At 45.1% G+C, this 19,384-nt stretch overlaps 1 protein-coding gene across 7 annotated transcripts in view; it reads left to right on the forward strand.

The window, feature by feature from the left end:
* The window catches only part of ACTN1 (actinin alpha 1), an 86,042-nt gene that overhangs the window by 7,998 nt on the left and 58,660 nt on the right, over positions 1–19,384 (forward strand). The window contains exon 2 of one of the 7 annotated variants that reach the window (XM_077180309.1): positions 5,124–5,214. The exons of the other annotated variants lie outside the window; for them this stretch is intronic. The gene's annotated coding sequence lies outside the window, so the exon portion shown is untranslated. The remainder of the gene's footprint in view (positions 1–5,123; positions 5,215–19,384) is intronic. 7 annotated transcript variants of the gene reach the window in all.

Consider the following 19,384-nt stretch of genomic DNA (forward strand, 5'->3'; position numbering starts at 1 on the left):
GTCATTTTTCTATGGTATTAGAGCCAAGAAGGGAAGTGTTGGCAAGTGGAAAGACCGTGTCTTGGCTACACTCACTACAGTGAACACCACTAATGTGTGTCTCTGTATCACCTGTCAGTCAGATTGCAATGGTTTCAAGTAGGTCTCTGAATACCAGCAATCCAGGGCTACTGGAAGCACTAGTGTGGATAGTTCATAGGCAGGTGAGGCTGCAGGGCAGGCTTCTTAAGCAACAACTTTTTCCACATTCTCCTAGATAACTTACGTGGTCAGTGGGAAGGAAGGAATGACTCAAAGGGTCAGCTGATTGCTGCTTTGTCAGTCTACCCGACCTGGCACTGGCTGTGCACTGCTGCAGTGTGGGGCCTGTCCTTCTGGACAGCACAGGTGGGCTCTGCTCATGTGTCCTATGCATGGCCCTCATTTTTCAGAGGGACCCCTGTGGAATCTTGTGTGTGTCACACAGCATAGTGTGAATGGGCAACTGGTTTGCTCTGCTCCTTCCATCAACACAGTGCTGGATGGCTGGAGAAATTTCACACAGAATACTGATGTTTCCTTTTATAATGCTGAGCATGACCCTCATGTTCTATAGAGGTGCTGAACCAAGGCCAATTTGCAGTAGAGGCAGGACTTCTGCTTTCCATGTCCTTTGGATCAGGCAGCCAGGGCACTTGCTACTCCTCACTCATATGATGCTAAGCATTTGAACTTCACTGCTGCTGTAAATGGAAGTTGTGCTGTTACATCTTCCCTGCAGGAGCTTGCCCGTAAAGGCCTCTGAGAGATGTGAGAGAGTGAGAGAACCATGTATGGTCTCTGCATCCCAGCTGAGTGCTCTTTTCTTCATCATGGAAAATGATGTGTACATCCTAGAGCCCTGTTTCCTGGCTGGATTCCTTGGCTCTACAGCAGCAAAGTTTATCTTGCTGTTAATCTTATCTCAGCCAAGTGCTTGCTTACCTGTAATCCCCTCACTCACTTTATTTAAATCTACCCTTCAGTACATGGCAAGTTAGTTCTGCTACTTAAATGTATTATCCCCAAGAAAACTGTAAAAAGTGATTCCATGATTGAAAAAAAAAAGCAAGCTAATTTCTTAACTGCTAAGCAGTGCCAAAAAAGGAGCTGTTTGAAGCTGTTTAGAGCGTATCTGTGCCAGGCTAGCCTCTCCCTTCCCTCTAGCCCTGCTTGCAATATTGCTGTACAATAGGAACATCTCCAGAGGAAGCGCTGGTCTTGGCCCCACCTGGTTCTGCACACAAAGCCAGAGAGCCTGTGCTTCATCAGGGCTTGCTCATCAGGCCCCCTTGGGAGTGGCGCTTGCAGGTGGCTGTGCTGTGCATGGAAGGCTGGCTGGGTGCAGCCCCACAGTACAGTCATGAGCACCCGTGTTTCAGGCTCTTTCAAAATGGTCAGCATGTGGAAACTTGCTGTTTCCCAAGGGTTTTGTTGGGCCGTTGGGGAGCTCTGGCCAGAGAAGAGACTATTTCCAGCTGTGGTGAGCCAAGTGTGAACTCACTCTGGGCAAGATGCCCAGATCTACTGGTTTTCTCTTGCCAGAAATCCTCGCCCTCCAGCCAGCGATACCAAGCTCAGTTTCCGCCAGTCCTCAGCTGAAGACTTCTGAAGGGAAAAGCGAGTAAGGAAACCAAGCAGAACGAGATACTGCTGAGAGGAGGCAAGGGGAATAACTGAAGAGCTTTTGCAGGGGGTACAATGGTGGTGTGTTACCATGGAGGGCTGGCTGTTGTGGGTGAGGGCCAGCAAGAGGTGCAGAGACCTGCTTTTCCTAGGGCGAGTAGAGATGTAAAAGTGGCTGCTGGTGGTGCAAGGGATTGGCTTTTCTTGGTTAGGCAGAGCTACCTGACCCACAGGGCCATGGCATACTGCTGGCTGGCTGTACCATCAGGATAGTCATCTGTGAATGAGTATTGTTGCCTTTATTGTAGTTTCAACACACTGGGGATTTCTTGTGTAAAGTAGGATCTTGCTTTCCTGTTTTGTGGAAGGTGCCTTTCAAGGTGGGGAGGCTGTATGTCTGGTAATCTTGCCTGCCTCATATCTGGGAGTCTTGTCTTTCTCAGAAAAGGGATGGCCACAAAAAACTTTATCTTCCAGAGCTGGTAATCCCCCTTGTTGCAGTGTCTCCTTTGGGATAGGACTTCTTGCAGGGATCCATTAGTCCAGTTGCTTTTCTGCAGACTGCTCTGTAGTCAGGGAAAGAGTGAGGAGGTGTATGTGTCAGGTGTGGAGGGAGCCTCCCTGCCCTTTACTTGTATGGATTTCTGGTCCTCCCAATGCTGGCAGCAATTGCTAGTAAAAGGAAATTGCTGTTCTTTTTGGTGAGTGCCTTTGGCTTTTGGCAGTGTGAGTGGTTGCCTTTAGCTGTTTGGTTCAAGCTAGCAGGTCTCTCTTAAGACATTCTAAAAGGCCTGTATTCATGACTTGCATGATGAAATAAAGCATTTCAGGCATGATACCATGTCAATAATGTAGCATGCACACACCTGCCTGCATCGTGTCTTTTGGGTCCAGTCATAGAGAGGTGTTGGAGCACATGGGGTCAGCCCACTAACAGAAGACCTCCTGTTCCTGCAAACACACCTCCTCCAACACTGATAATTTTCATGTGCCAGCATATCATTTAGTGACACATGACACAGCTCCTTGCTGTTGCAGCTTGTTGCAAATAGTCTGACCTAGCCAGCTACTAACAGCCTCCTACAGGGTGGACTGCTGAAATCTTTTTCTATCCTAAACCCAAAGGAGTATTTCTCTCCCCCTCCTATAATGGCTTATTTCTTTAAAGCTGTTAACTGGCCATAATCCAATCATTACTACTGTAATTAGTGAACTGCTTACAGTAATTAAAGCACTTGAAGCAGAATATCCTCTGATTGCAGAGCTTGGAACAAATTCTGCCTGCAGTCCTGTGAGAGGTAGTTGCTGCTGATGTCTCAGAGGGATGCAGGGGGCACAGGGCAAGCCTGGCACAGCTGCCACTGCCTCTTGTGCCAAGCCCCAGCGGGCACCACGTGGCCTTTCCGCGGTGGGGGGATACCTCAGAGCCCCATGGGTGTGAGCTGGTGTGCCTAGCTTAGGGTGGTGCTGTCAAAAAGGAGCCTTCTTTTTGCAGGCTGTGGCAGAAGATGGTGGCCTTGGGTGGAACTCCCACGGCAGCGGGTGACAATGAAGATGTGATGTGCTGGTACTTAACATTTGGTTTATACAGGGTAGAACATCACTGTCACAGCAGGCTCAATGTCTTCTTGCTGTCAGGGACCCTCTTGTCCCAATATGTGGTGCCTGTGCTCTCCCTCCACCTGCCAAAGCACTTAATTCATGGGCAAGGCCAAGGGACTTCAGCTTCTGGCCCTGCAAATTCGTTCCTGCAGGGTTTCCAGGCAAACACATCACTTGCAGCTTTCTTCAGCCACTTCTCTTGGGAGCAATGAGACAGCTTTCCTGAGGGCTTCACCTGCCCTCCCTCTATACCCTGGCAGGAGGGCAGTGTCAGCATGCCTTTGTTACCTTTCCTCATGTTTACCTCCCGAGGTGAAGCTCTTGTAACTTGAGCTCTTCCTTCTTGAGGAGGAGGAGGGCCATGGTGAGGATCAAGTGTGGGCAGCTTTTGAAATGGAGGGCCCTGCTGGATGAGGAGGAGTGAGGGTGGGTGACTACATGCAAGTACAGCAAGGAAAGGCTGTGCAGTGGTAAAATTCCTCATTGTCCAGCTGGCAGGCATGCTGTACTCAGCAGCTGTGGAAGGTATTTGTTGGCAATATTTGGCCTGTGATGGAGTCAGAAAAATTAAAAATCTTTCTGGCCTAAGGAGGAGGTTTTTAAAAAAACCACCACAACTAGCAAAACCCAAACCAAACAAACACGATTACTACTGCCACCCTCAAAAAAACACCCCAAAATAACACAAAATGCATCCACCCAAAACCCACTCCCATTGCAGTGTTTTCATTTTGCTCTTCAGAAATTATTGTGTAGTCTCCAGGCTTTATTCCTGTGTGGTGCTGGGCAGTAGAGGCAGGTCTGCACCATGGCCCCTGGCATGTCAAATGGGGAAAAAGAACTTCTAAGGAGAATGCATTTCTTCCATGTGCTCTGGATTCAGCCTAGGATGGAAGAGATGTTCTTACCCCTTTGGACCCTGTGCATGTTGTCAGCCTCCACCACTGCTGTCCTACACTTAACTTGTTCAGAGCTGTGTGGAAGGTTGAAAATGTATTTATTGCCATTCAGGGCAGGGTGGTCAGTAAGGTGGGGAGGAAGTCCTGGAGTGCCAGTGGCCAGAGGTGTGCCAAGATCTCTGCCTGCTGGCCTGAGCAGAGTCTGCCTGTTGCCTTGCACTCTGCCTGTGCAGCTCCCTGCATCTTCTTGCACTCTCTTATGGGGCTTGTAGCCTGCAGGATAACTGGGGAAAGGGACCATGTTTCTGCTGTGTTTGTACACCTGCCTGCACCACAGAACTCTGATCTGTGAGCGTGGTTCCCAGATGATGCAAGGCAACAAGCACTGAAAAGATGGTAACTGATTTTAAATTTACCTTAGTTTTTGTTGGTTTTAGGTATTACTTTAAGACCACTTGTGCTGATTTCAGTACATCCTGTATGTGATGCTTGGGTGTAATGCACTTGATTCAAAGATATGATTTTCAGTTCCATGTTCTTCTGTGCTACCACCATGTGTTTGACTTGGTTTCAGGTGTTGGTGCAGCCACTGTCAGCACACCCTGATTGAGTGCTCCCAAGTGTCTCTTCAGGACCAAGCCTAGTGATGGCCACTTCAAAGGGGTTCTTCTGTGTTTCTGTGATGTGTAGCTTCAGATATTTGCTTTCACTACATCGCTACAAATTTGCAATTACGTATCCCTTTCTTAACGCTCTTTCAACTCTTCTAGCGCAGTAGAGCAGTATTTGGTAGTGTGTTTCTGATGTGGGTGTAGCCAGAAAATAAAATCACCGCATACTATATTTTGTTAAATTTTGCTTTGAGTTTAAAGCAATCTTATAGTACTCCTTGATATCTTTTTCTACCTGTATATCCCTATCCCAAATTCTACCTCCTCCTCTTCTTCCTTTCTTTTCTTCCCTCACCTTCGTTAACAGGCGCTGGGAAGGGAAATGTGTTCCCATCTTATTCTGCCATTGTGTTCAGTGATCTCACGTGCTTTGGATTGAAGATTGCTGTTCTACTTAGGTGAGTTGCTGGCTTTCATGGTCTGATACATTAACAAAATTATGTGCTGCTGGAGAGAGATTTTGAAACTTTTTGTTAGTAAGATTTTAATAATTACCTTTATCTCTTTCATCTAGAGACTATTTTGGTGGTGCCTCTGTCCTTCAGAGGTTATTTAGAAGCCCCCCACTGGGAGTGGGCTCCAGCAGCCTCTGAGCAAGCATTGCTCTGCTTCTGAGTGGGGCAGCAGTGGGGTGGCTTGAGGTAGAGGAGTGTTTGTACTGGGCACAGTCAGGCTGTGGGGATTGAAGGTTTGTATTCAGGGTGCACAGCCCATCCAAAGGAGCATCTCTCCAGGCAAAGAGCAAAGTTCTTCATCAGTGCTGTACACAGTAAGAGGTGTCCTTTGGGTAAGTGTGCCTCTGGGAATGAGCATGAGCACTCCTCATGCTATCATGAAGAGTGAGGCATCTGCAGAGCTCACTTGGGTTTCTGTTCCACTCTGACTTTCCTCTGTGGTGGATTGGTAGGTCATCTTCTCCTTTGACCTCTTCTCATGTGAACCCTTAACACAGTTTTTAAGGATGCTTTTTTGTCATGAAGCTGCAGTGCCCAGAACAACCACCACCATTCTGATCTTAGTAGAAGAGAAAAGAATAAAAATATTTACTAGACATGCTTGTTTCTATCAAGCTAACTGGGATCTAATTTACCCTCCATTTGCTACTTGTTTTGCTTTCCCAAGAAGATATTTGTGTTCAAAATATTTCACATATGTATATTCAGGATAATGCACTCCAGAGCTCTGGATGTAGTTTATATAGTGCTTATCTGCTTTTTGACTGGTAAACTTTGCTACTTCTGCAGCCTTGCAAAAAGGGTGAATAAATGTATTGTGTAATTGCTGTCTGTAAAGTGAATTCTAGAGAATTTGCCAGAGGGTGACATAAAGTATATTCAAATTTACAGTTCCTGATGATTCCAAATACCTGCCAAAATCTTGTTTCACACCTAATTTATTTAACTTTGGCATATGCAAGTGCTGAATGTTCTCCCTTCCTCCATTTACTTGGGACAAGACTAACTCCAGATGCAGTTTCAGAGTCTCTAGTCCAGTCAGACTGTGCTTGTCTGTCACTTTTTCTCAGTTGGATGCAGCAGTACCTGAATGTGCTGTGGAAAAGTGAGCTTTGAGCCAGATCAGAGCTGATCACCGCTGAGCCTAAGGTAAAGAGAAGGAGGTAGCAGGGTGGGGGAAGTGAAGGGTAAGTGCAGAGAGTGAGACTGCCCACTTAAATGGTGACATGCCAATAAAGTGGTCAATGTCAGCCGTGAAACCAATCCCTTTGGAGCTGCAGCAAATGGAGAGGGCACCCTGCTCCTGGCAGCCGAAGGAGCTAGAGGTTTGTGCTTTTTTTCAGGCTTCTGAATACCTTTTGCTATGTTGGAAAGCAAGGCAATGCTTTCCCACTTTATTTAAGCCCTGCCCAAATTCCTTGAATTTTTGCACCTTGGTCCAGGTGATAGTTCTAGTTTGCATGTGAAAAGAATGAAGTGTCTGCCAACTCTCCATAGGTAGGAATGCAGCTTAAAACTTGCCCACCTCTAGCCATGCAAATATCTGAGATTGAGGAAGGGTTTTGAAGTAGGGAATGGAAATCTGCCTGACACAAGTCCTGTTGGAAGCAGTGAGACTGTGCTTACTGCTTGACAGAGTACGTAGGCTGAACTAGCCAAAGCTGCCTGAGAAATAGCTGTTTGTTCCCTGCCTTGCAAGGCACAGCCTCTACATTGCTCCCACATTTACTACTTGGGCATGAACTGTGAGCCAGATGAAAAATCTTAATTGGTGTTAAAATTAATTTACCAAAACAATAATAAGAAGAAGAGTTAAACTTAGATAGCTCTCCACAGTGAAGGAGCAGCAGGAGAATGGGAAAAAGCTGGAAAGAGTCTAAGAAAAAAACAGTTTGGACTGTTTTTCATGTGGAAATAAATACTGACACATCTGTGTTCTGAACATCACATTGCCTGATTCCCCAAGCATTGGCCCTGGACTGGGATTTGGCATCTGTCTCACTTTCAAGTCCAGTGCAATCTCCTGCCTTCTGGAAGCGAGTGCTTGGTGACTGGTCAAAGAGCTGCTGCACAGCAGCTGCTGGGCTGGGAAAGAAGCTGCTGCTGTTAACTGGCTCCTGTTAGGCCTGCAGAGATTGCCAGAGCTCAGTGCAGCTCTCATGAACTCAGTTGCTGAAGCTTTGAGGCAACAAAGCTGCTGAGCAAGTGCAGTATTCCAGCCCTCCAAGACTGAAAGCTCAAAACCTGAAGACTTTGCCATGCTGCTTTGCAGAATATCAGACTTCTTCCATGAACAGGTACCAGTAGTCTGATCCCCCATCTTTAAACGGGGGCCAGAGTGCTGTAGGGAGCTTGGGGAACACAGGGTTGTACTATGGGCTGGCCCCTCGTGCCTGGGAGCTGGTGCTTCCCTTTGGGTTAATACAACAGGGCTGGTTGCTGCTGCAGTGGGAATTCCCTGTCAGCAGGGAGATGCTTTGCTGTAGTGGCTCCACTGATGGGTGCCTGGCTCTTTAGCCCATATCCAATGCATAGGGCTCTGATGTGGTCTGTTTTTGCTACCCTGTCACTGTTCATATGAACATCTATTGTTCTGCTAGCTGTTGCTTCAAATGTAGTTCAAAGTCAGCAGCATGAGCATGTCAGGGCTCTGTTCTGAGTTTTCCTGGGTAGACCTCAGCCTACAGCAGTCCTAAATACAGAGGAGCCACACAGAGAGCAGGAGACAGGCCCTAAATTATCAGGGTTGGGTTCTTAAGCATCAGGAAATCAGGAAAAAAAAGTGCTAGAGTAGCCTGCTAAGCAATGCAAGTGGCTTAGCAGTTTTGGCAGCTGAGAAGGGAAGAAATAAATTCTAATTCACTTAACAATACCTTACCTGTGTGCAGAAATGAGCTGGCTGGCTCATGGCATGGGAGGCTGTCTAATGTGGAAATGACTAACTTCCTCTGGCAGTACCAGTATGCTGCATAGGATGTAGGAGGTAGGATGTGAGGAGGTCCTGGGCCACTAATAAGTGTAGCTAGGCTTGTTAAGTATCAAGTTAAATTTAATCTGTGAAAACTCTTTCTGAGTTGAATTGTCTGATTTCTGCAGGAAGAAAATATTTCCCTTACAAGCACAATGCTGTGTGGCCATCAGACTGTGTAAGAGGAAGTAAGGGTCTTGCAAAGGTTAGCTAGGTCCTGCGTGCCTTGGTAATAGCATATGTGATCCCATGGAAGGGCAGAGAATCCCACGGGAGCAGAGGATTGAAATTCTTTACTTACTGTGCTCTAGCCTGCTGTTTCAGGTCACTTACTCTCCCCAGCCTGTGGTGGTGCTGGTGTTGGGCTGTGTGGCCATTACTGTGTGATGAGTGGTGTGGCAGCAGCTGGAGGGCTGCCCTGTGCCACATGCTTGTGTGGCAGCCAGGGTGTCCCAGGGTGATGGCCAGTGCCACCGGAGTGTGTGACAATTGCCTGATTGCTTGCTGAGGAAAGGCTTGGGACAGCTCTGCCCTTGCCCTTCCAGCCCACCCACGGCTTATTCAGCATGTTGGGAGTGAGATTATTTCTTCCTGGCCCACAGACAGGATCAGCTTCACCTTCTCACTGTGGCATCTTAATTACCCATACCCTCTTCCCTGTGAAGCTGCAGGCAGTATTGCCCAGCCATGTGCTTGGGTCAGAGCAGGGGAGATCACCAAACATCAGATGTCCAGGGGGCTGATTGTGGTTGAAATTGCACACATCCTTCTGCTACCTTCTGTTGTGTGAGTGTGGCTCTTCAGAGGAGACAGGGGCAAGCACCAAGCTGAGGACAGAAGGCCGGTAGGTTTGTGGAGACTGTTTTGCTGTTCCCACTGCAGCTTTGTGCTGACGTGCAGCTGCCAGCAGGAAGAGGGTTAAGCCCGCATATCACATGATGTGATTCTGTTTACTACATATTTCTCATAATCGGGACTGGCATCCAAATCCAGATGATTAGCACTTAACCAAAGACCCTGAAACAATGTGTGTCATATTTGTATTCCTCTGAAGCTATGCAGTCTGCCATCATGTCTCTTGCAGAGACATGATTCTCCCTGCAGCCTTCAAGGGAGCTATGGAGAGAGCAGAAAATGAACAGTTTTATGATGAAGACTGGGTTGGACCAAACTACATTCATTTTAGTCTAAACTTGAAGCCAGGTGAATTTTGCCAGAAATTGACTTAGACCATAACAACCTGATCTCTACCAAAGGAGGTTCTTGCCTTACCCTGGTCTGAAATTAGAGCACCGGCTCGACAGTGACAGTCAGGAAATGAGACTGTGCCCCTTGGCTTAGGGGTTTGGGTGGGTATTGCTCAGTGCTGAGTACAAGTTGTGATGATGGAGAACTAAGTATAAAATTCACGTTAGTTTTTGAGGTGTGGTTTTGGATAAGAGGAAAGGTGTAATTTCACAGCACAGTCTATACTTTATTCTTGCTATCGGCATGGGCATTACTGTAGCAAACTTCCATGGGGCCCAAGGCAGGTTGTGATTTACCTTTCTATTAGTCCTTCTGCACAAGGCAGTTCTCTCTGTCTCTTTCTCCCTCCTAACAAACTTATCTCTGCCCACACACAGCACGTGGCTTTTCTGTTCTCCGGTGTGGTAGCAGGTCATTTGTCCTCCTTAGAGCTTCAACACTTGGCAGCAACCTGCATTGCAGCCGTTTCTGAAGACAGATTGCAGAAGTCTGTTTTTTCCCTCGCTTCTTCTAAAGGTCTTTTTCCATCCCCCCTCTTTCTGTCTTATCTGAAAAGTCACATCATCATCCATGGATAAAATTTACACAAAGTAAACATGGAGAGGAACGATGAAGAGGTGTACCTTTTCCCCAGTTCCCTGTGATGAATCCAATGCTAATGGAAAAAGGATTTCTCTTGACTGTCCGGTGTGTTATTGGAGTCTACCTGCTTGGGAAACTCTTGGGCTGAAGAAAATTAGGAGAGGTTTTCTGATCTAAGCACAGGCTTGAAATAAAACTATCCATATGTCTGCTAGTAGTGTCAGGAGGACACTACTTTTTTTTTTCTCTTTTTTTTCTCTTTTTTTTCACTTTTTTTTTCTCAGCCTCGGTGACTCTTTACTCCTTTGTACTTCAGGAGGAAAGGAGGTGAATTCCTGCTTTCTATTCTGTTGGGTGTTGGCTGTGGCTGCTAATGTATGGTACAGTTTCTTAGCCATGGATATTAAAAATATAGCACATTGAGTCTATCTTGAATTATCTTTTTTATTTTGGTCTTACACTTAACTGCGCTGTTGAAAGAGAAAGCTATTTCCAGCAATACTGTCAAATTCCTCTAATTAGAAGACTTGTGGTAGATGTCTTAGGGTGCTAGCAAGGTACCTATTTTCAGTAGATACTGACAGATCTTGTATGGACATTTCTGAAATACAATATTTAGGTCTTCTGAAACAAGTGACAGTAAATGTTCCTTGACTGTTTGTACCAAGGTAATTTGACTTCCACATAGTAACTTACACTGCTGTTTGTTATCTGCGTGTACCTTGCCTTGCTCAGAAGATTCTTTATTTGAGAAAACAGACAGCAAACATAATGGCAGTGATCAAGACTGCACATGAACTGCATGTCCTCCATTTAAGTTATCTATTTCTTGTCAGTGGTTTAGAACCAGACTGAACAGCCATGCATTTTTTTATGTGTAACCATTAGGACAGCCATCAAGTGTCAGTTGTGATACTAAGCTGAACTGCAAATGTTTTGCTTAGCAACTGTTGCAAAGGAAAATTGTCAGGCAACAGCAAAATTAGGAATGGTGAGTATGGAAGGCACTCTTTGTGAGAGATGAGCTGTACTCTGACGTGTTATCTGTGACTAAGTGATTTGGCATTTTCTTACACAAACATGTAAGAATATGAGCGTTTACGAACAGGCATCAAAGCAAGACCAGTCTAATCCCCTAGGTCTGCCAGTGCTCCTGCTAGCCTGGCTGTTTGCATGTAGTAGATATTTGTATGCAGTTTACCAATAAAGGGCAGCAGGGTTGAAGAGCTCGACGTGGTGGTAATTTCTGCTGCCAATCCTTGGGCAGCAGTAAAGAATTTGGGTGGCTATCCAACCATGGTAACTGAAGAAATCTGGTTGGCTTAGTCATTCTTCATCACAAAACCATACCTTTTCCCCTAAAATACAGTATTTACCTGAGAGGACCATGACCAATACTGTATTTGAGATTTCCCTTCTGTGGGATTATGCCAAGGTTGATGGTGATGTAAGCACAAGTGTGAATGAGGTACTGGTGTGTCCACTCTTAAATACAGAGCAAGATGGGGCAAAATGATGAGTGACTCTGTGTGGTGTCTGCAGAGGTCCTTGTTCAGTACTACTGGCTGTGGAGCTGGAGGGTGAATCTGCAATAAAGTAGGTTAATTTTGTCATCTGTGGGTGTGCACATATTATAGAGAACACTGTGTTTAGTCTCCATGAAGGGGGCTAATCCAGCAGTCTTTGGGCATAAAGTCTGAAATAAGAAATTGGTACTAAGCTAAACTGCTTTAATCATTCGTGTTAAGCAGTGTCTGTGTTCACATGTCTCCTGCCCTTACTGCTGTAATCTTAACAAGAGGCTGTCTGAGGAGAGGCATATGAGCAGCAGTTGGGTATCAGAATACAAATACTGTCAGAGTAAGAGCACTTTCATTAGGTGTTACTTATTCATGGGAGAAACGATTAAAGGCAAAAGAAACCTCCCTTGAACTGGCACATGTGATGCACCTCAGAGTGTGCAGGAGCCTTTCTACTGGGTTATATGTGAGAGGGTGCTTGGCATATGTCTTACACACTAGTTTTTACTTGATTATTAAATTCTATGCAAAAAAAAAAAAAGTTATTGCAAAAAAGTTAAAAAGTTATGTAAGGAAGAGTCAAGGTACATCTTACATCTTAGTAGTAGTCTGCCCAGACTGCTTGCCCAGTCTTGAAGTAGAGGTTTTATTTTTCCCAGTATCCTGCTGTTGCAGTGAGGTTTTACAGTACTTCCATTGCCTTTACAGGCCAGGGCTCAATTGGAACCAGAGCATGCTCTCCTCAGTACCTGCATTTTCCTCCTTTCCTGTCTCAAATGTGTATCATGTGGCAGGGGGAATTGCTGTTTTTCCTGGGTGACAGCACAGCTCAAGCAGGAGCTCTCTGATATGAGAACTTCCATGTTTGAACCAGGCCATGCAGGAAACTGTTCTCAGCAAGGTGTTATCTTTTTCTGAAATTTGCTTCCTACCTGAGGCCTGGATATTTCTGCAAGTCCTGTCCTTTATGATGGAAGGATACGAGAGGTGATGGGGAGAGAGGACCCATCACTGTGATGGGTCTCAGCAGATCTGGTATGAGCACTGGTGTGCCACTTGCTGTGCTTTGGGCTTGCAGTTAATGTCATTCTGTCTGCCCCATGTGGGTTTGTGTCCTCTTATCAGGAATACTCTTTGTTGCAAGCTTACAAATAAAGGCAGAGTCCCTGCTCCCTCATCCTATTCTCAAATTAAATGTCTTGTGTAAATAATTCACCTTTTCCTGAGCAGAGACCTCATGTTTATCCTTCACATCAGAAGTGGGAGCATCTCCAGCTTCATTCCCTGCTGTACCTGTGGAATTTCTTTCAGTCATTGTAGTAAGGGGTCTGTGTTGCTCTGTCACAGAAATAGTGCTGTCGTTGGTCCCTCCTGTGTCTCTTCATCACCATGCATATGAACATAGTGTGAAACGGGCCCTGGGGTTTCTCCAAAGCTACTGGAGGAGGCAGGTGCTGCTGGCAGACACTGGAGAAGCCTGTGCTGTTGTTGCTGACTCTCTTTTCCTTGCAATTAATAAAAAAGACTGTTCTAAAAAATAAGTGCTACTTGGATGCACCTGCTTTTCCAAAGGCTGTGCAGCTGGTGGAAAGCAAATGGTGTGTAACAAGTGAATGGGCTGTGTAAGCAGGCACCCTGTGTAGCTTTCAGGGCCTTTGCAGTGCAGGCAAGAGGGTTGGTTTGAATTAGATATAAGAGAGAAGGTTTTTACAATAAAGGTGATAAAACACTGGAACAGGCTGCTCAGAGAGGTGTTGGGTAGAATTATGCACCTGGAAAGATTGGGTGGGCCTCTGAGCAACCTGGTGTAGCTGAGGATGTCCCTGCTCACTGCAGGGAGGGTGGACTGGATTAAAGGTCCATTGCAACCGGAACTATTCTGTGATTCTCTGCATCACAGAAAACAAGGTGTGCCTGTTGTCCTGGTAAAAGTAGTGGTTCCAGCTACCCATTTGCAAGTATAAAGCAGCGGGCATCCTTGTACTTTGTTCTTCTTGACTGCCAGCCAGACTGCAAATAGCTTCCTGTGGTCAGGAGCCACATCTGAGAGTTTCAAAGGCAGCATATGCTGGCTGGGGACCTTGCAGCTAAAAGAGCATACATTTCAGATGAGATCAGAGCTTACTAGAAAGGAAGAAAAAACTCTGAGGAAGGGTATGAGTTAAGAGATATGATTGCATGTGTACTCAGTCTAGGCAAATAATGTGTTGTGATGATTCACACTGGTTTTGATGCCCTGTTTTGTGGGGGATGCTGAGGACTTTTTGAAGCAGTCCAGTTCCGATATCAACCCAAAATTTGTATTTTTGTAAGAATATTTCAGAACTTGCAATACACAAGGTACAAAAGTACCCCAGCCTTTGAATGGTTTCACTTTTCTGTATGAGAGAAGGGCACCTCCCCATGCTGCCCTCAGAGCTGCTATTGTCACTGGTGGTTAATATGCAACTGTAATGTCCACAGAAAGTCTAGGTTTCCACAATTATTTCTGTACCTTGACAATGTCTTTTCCAAGAGTGGCAAGGGAGGGGCAGGAAAGGAGAGATTTCCTTTGTATTGCCTTAAAAGAGCTAAGCAAACTAACTGTAAGCCACAGAATATTGATCTGACCTTCACTTAAGTCAAACGCTACATAAAATCTGCTGTAAATATATGGAACAATTGCTGCATAATTCTATCCTCCTTTTCCCTACTGAACTGTAAAACAGAAATACATTGAAGACCTCAGATGATTTAAGGAGTTTGCTTACAAAAATGTTTTGTTCCTGCTGTCTGGTTGTGCACGTTCAGGACCTCACTGTGCTCTGCATGCAGGCTCAGCATGAGCAGAGTGCTCTTGCTGTTATGTCCATAATTCTTGTTCATACTGTTCTTTCCTCACCTGTACTTGCAGTTTCACATATTGGGTACTGCTCCTTGTTAAGGGCATGAGTTTTGTCCCAGTTTATTTTGAGTTAATTTAGGATTCAGTAAGATGTTTGTGTAGTTCCAATACAGCTGAATCCTTGAGGAATTATCATCATTACTTTTGTTGTCGTTGTTACTCACCTGTCTTTGATTAAATCTAGTTCTTTACAGCTAGGATTTATAAACCAAAATATGTTTACACCTTACTGATCATCTTCTTTTCCTCTATCACTGGTAATTACATCAGGTGATATTTGTGCTTGTATGAGATTTTGTGAAACCCCCCTACTTAGTTCTCCCCCCAGTTGAGACTGGCCACTTCATGCTTTCATTTTCCATCCTTTACCTAGTTTATATTCCAGAAGAGCTGTTTCCCTGTGAAAAGTCAATTATGTCAATGGAGAAAATAAGTCAAAAGTTGAGCAACAAAGAGGAAAGATGCAAGCTGCATCTCGTTTTTAGAGGTGTGGAATGATGGAATGAGCCAAATGGGTTTGTTCCTTACCTAGACCCCAGCACACTGGGGTAGTGTAGGGAGCCAGAATTCATTAGTACTGCTGCTTCCTGAATGGCTCGTTATCAAAGAATAAACAAGTTAATGTTTGACTTTGAGGATGGAGCATTACTTTTCAGGAAGAGCTGAAACCGATCAGGAATTGAACACAACTGTATGTAGGAAGATGTGCGCTGGCATTATTTTGCATCTTTCAAGAATGGCATGTTGTCTGTTTCATTACTAGTGATTTGTGTGAGTCGCCAAGGACAGCTGATGTTTAGAGGCGGTCAGTGGCTAAGGCAGCTTCCTGGGAAAAAAGCCCTACTGATAACCAAAGCAGCTGTGGGTTTTGATAGCCCAGCAAAGGGAAGAGGAGCTAGGGCCACAGCTTCCACGATGCTGCAACTTGATTCCATTTTAACGATAAGCCATGATCACTTAAAAAGCCTTCACTAGGAAGGTGGTGCTGGCTTCATGCCTGTGGCAGGTGCAGTCACTCAAGCTCTGCTGTGGTAGTGGGCACATTGGAGTGCCACCGGGGTAGGGCAGGTGGAGCCACTGTCTGCAGGGGCACTGCTCTTTGGGCGTTGTCCTCCCCTGCCTCTGAGACAGGCATGTGACAGGATGTTCTGAAGCAATGGATTTCCATTCCTTTACCTCAGAGGCAAGGCCTGTGGTTGGATAACTATCATTTTGGTCCCCTGGCCAGAAGGCTGGTGGATTGCCCTTGGATTGCCCTTGGCACTGTAGTTTAACTAACTTCTTGGTGGGGCTTTCTTGGTGTTCATCGGGCCTGGCACAGTTTTTGAAAGCAAGTACAAAACACTTTGTCTAAGTGGGAATCAAGCTCCTGCGTTGATTCTACCACATTACTCTTCAGAAGATAAAGACCTGAAGTACAGTTTATATCAAGGAGGAGGAAGCTTTTGAAGGGCCATGATTTCACCTGCAAGATTCCATTTGTTCTGAGATGAAAGGGTAGAGAAGCTGTCAGGGGTCCTGGCCCAGTAGTTGGAAAGCTAGGTCTCAGCTTTCAAGACCTTGTGAAGAGCACGTGTTTCTCAGGGTGGCTGAAGTGCACGGAGGGTTACTGAGTGCTGTTAAATTCAAGCAAGTGGGATAGAGATGAAGAGTAGCGTACAGGCCCTTTAAGAATAAATTGGCAAAAGAAGAGCTCAGTATTTAAATTTAGTGCAGACGAAGAGGGAAAAAATTCCCTACAGCATCTGGTTTATATTACTGCTCTCTGCCTCAGTAGAGGGTGTGTTTACAGTGAAGCTCTCTGGTGCATAATGAGGGGGGTGCTCAAACTGTTTGTTTCTGGGGAGCTCTGATTTGAGGGTTTGCCTTGCAGCCATCTCCATGTGCTCTCTCTGGCCTCTTTAACTAATCCCAACTCAGCTGTTGAGCAGAGCAGAGGGGTGCCCTGTTGCGGGGTTGAGGTGTCTGAGCACAGCGCTCCAGCTTTTAGAGTTCTCTAATACGGCTTCTTATTGTGGCTTCTTCCCATTCTGCTTAGCCTGGAAATGGAAGCAAATATAGAAACCCTTATAAGGAGTTTATGCAGACATATTACCAGTGGCTACGTACAAGGACTAGAACTGCTGATGTGTCTGTGCTCCAGCTGTTTTAATGCTTTGAACAGAGCTGGTCACTTTGGATTTTTCTAAATGCAAGTTTGAAGCTCAGTGTGGGAGGTGGAAAGAGTAGAAGGATGGCTGAGTTTTAGTTGTGGTGGAATTTCTATTTTGTGTGTATGTGTTTTGTTTATTAAAATGTGGTTTGTGGTTTCTGAGCAGTTTCTGCAGAGCCCAGTGCCAAAAGGAAACCTGAACTAGTAGCAGTAGTGGGGTGAGCTGCTCATCAGAATGCAGCACAGCTTTAAAGAGACCTGTGGATGCAACCTGTGCAAATGCTCACCTCCACCAGTAGCTTGCACATCCTGTAGAGTATCTCCCTAAGGACTGACTGCACCTGTGGTCATGAATGCTGTAAATGTACAGCTGGACTCACAGTGAGCTCCTGTGCTCTGTTTGACAGGGAGGTTAAAAATTAATTTGTTTTACATATCACCTGATAATATATCTCGTATTGCAGGATTTCGTTATGTTCAAGGCTAAAATACAAATTTTTTTTAGGTGGAAATGGAATTCCTTGCTCACAGAGCCAGTGAGCATTTCAGTGTCTGCCATTTGAAACTTTTGGGAATAAATGCTGTATGCTTCCAGGAAAAAGGAAGAGAAATGGAAAATTCTATATTTATGTTCATGTATAGTAAAGATTTTTCATATGGTCATTCTCTCTGGACCAAAGCCTGTTGCCACCACTGCCAGACTGAGGTTAACTCTTGTAACACAACCCTCTTCACTCAGCTATTTTTGCAATTTCTCTCATGCAAGAATACACAGAACTAGAGCCCCCCATCTCCCCTTTTTCCTTCTCCTGTTCCAGAATGAGTCAATAAAGTTATCGTCTTGCAATTTTCATCACGTCTTCTTTTTAAACAGTAGCAGAGGCAAATAATAATTTATCTTTGCCTGACCCTATTCAAATTGGTCACCTCAACTATTCATCATCCATCTCCCTACAGGTGAATTGAAATTTAAGCCCTACCATTGCCTCTCAGCCCTCCTCTTTCAGCAAACCACCATCTAACCACCATCTTGTGAGCTGCCACGTTCACTTCCCAGTGGCTGTCCTCCTAGAGACAGCCTGCTGTCACTGCATTGAGGAACTGCATGATTGGTGGCAAAACTGGCAGCACTGTGTGTGTGCCCTGTGCCTTGACAATGCTTTGGGGAATGCTGGTGTGTAAGGGGTCCATCAGCAATTCCTCAGTTGTATCTGTGAGGTGGTTTCCAAGGGGAATTACATCTCCCATTATGGGCACCCATTAGACCTCTTAAAGTACCATCCTACTGGGTAGCTTATTGTGGACAGTGCCTTTAAACAAGTTCCTGCAGAACTCCCACTTTCTTTCTACAAGAAAGGGGGGAGCATAATGCATCTGAACTACAGTTCCCAAGAGATACCACAATTCCACTCCTAGAGCAAAATTCTGCAACTTGTAGCGAAATATTTTTATTATATGCACCCTTGCTGTAAACAGACCCTTTTCTGTAGAGCAGAAAAAAGGCCAAATTGTCAGAGCTATCCTGAAATTGGCTTTTCTAAAAATGGGGAATTTGCAGCCATCAATTGGGAACACTCACAATTTAGGAAGCAAGTATATGGGAGTATGATTAAGGTTGAAATGGAGCTACAGTAAGGAAGTGAAAATACTAACAAATAATGTAAAGTTGCCTGTAAAAATGTAACTTTGGTTCTGTTGGGATTTTACTCTTCTTCTATCTTTGCTCTTTTCTAAGATATTTGCATTAATACACAGTAACTTGGGACATTTGTCAGGGCAAATAAGAATTATTCCAATCCTCTTTTTTCCAGCTGGTGTAAGAAAAAAAAGGCTATCTAGTGCTTTTTATTAGAAATTGCTAGCACACCATAAACTCAGAGGTATATTCATTTTACTTGATGAAAATATATGATTTTTCTTCTCTTTCAGTCCTCTGTCCATCTGAAGGCTTCTCTTAGTGAGGGAAAACATGGGAGATTTTCCTCCTGTTCCTTAACTGAGCTAACATTTTCATACCCAGAATGATGCCTCCTCTGGTCTGATGTAGAATGCACCTTTTATACCAATGGCCTTTCCTATAAATGGAAAGGCTTTGGATATGTGTGGAGCACAGAAAGAAAAAAAAACCCTGCATAGTTCTGGCACTCACCATCCAGTTTACATCATATGTCCTCTCTTGTGGTGAGCTTTCTGACCTCATCTCCTAGAAATGGGAAAATGCAAGAATTTCACTGTGTCTGTGGCTAGTGCTTAAATCACAGTGTGTCCTCAGCCACTGGAGTTGCTACAGATTCAGCTTCTGAGTTCAAATATTTCATGTGCTTTCCTGGCTGCCCTGTGTGCCAATTTCCCAAGCCAGACCCAGTAGAGTGGTGTTAGTAATACAGGTTACATTTGGGCTTGTCACATCTTTTCAGGGGGTGACTGTGGAGCAGAGCATGACTTTAACAGAAGGCAGTCCTGGGCTGGTCCCCAAGTCCTCCCCAGTCAATGGCAATGTCTGTTTGGCCAGGACATTGATGCTGGGATTTGTGTCCCCATGTCCCTTTGTTCTCTGTCTCTCAGAGAGCATAGTTTGAAGCCTCCAGCATTTTGACATGGAAAAATAAAAAAGAGTAAACATTTCCTGATGGGCTGAACTGGCTGGTTAGCAGTGTTTTCCTCCCAGTTCCTCCTGCAGCGTGTTTCCTGCTATGTTCCCTTAGGCTTTCCTGTCATCAGGATGGTGGAAATCTTGCTGCTAGATTTAAAAAGAGATC

The sequence above is a fragment of the Agelaius phoeniceus genome, chromosome 6 (assembly GCF_051311805.1).
Source record: "Agelaius phoeniceus isolate bAgePho1 chromosome 6, bAgePho1.hap1, whole genome shotgun sequence".
NCBI lineage: Eukaryota > Metazoa > Chordata > Aves > Passeriformes > Icteridae > Agelaius > Agelaius phoeniceus.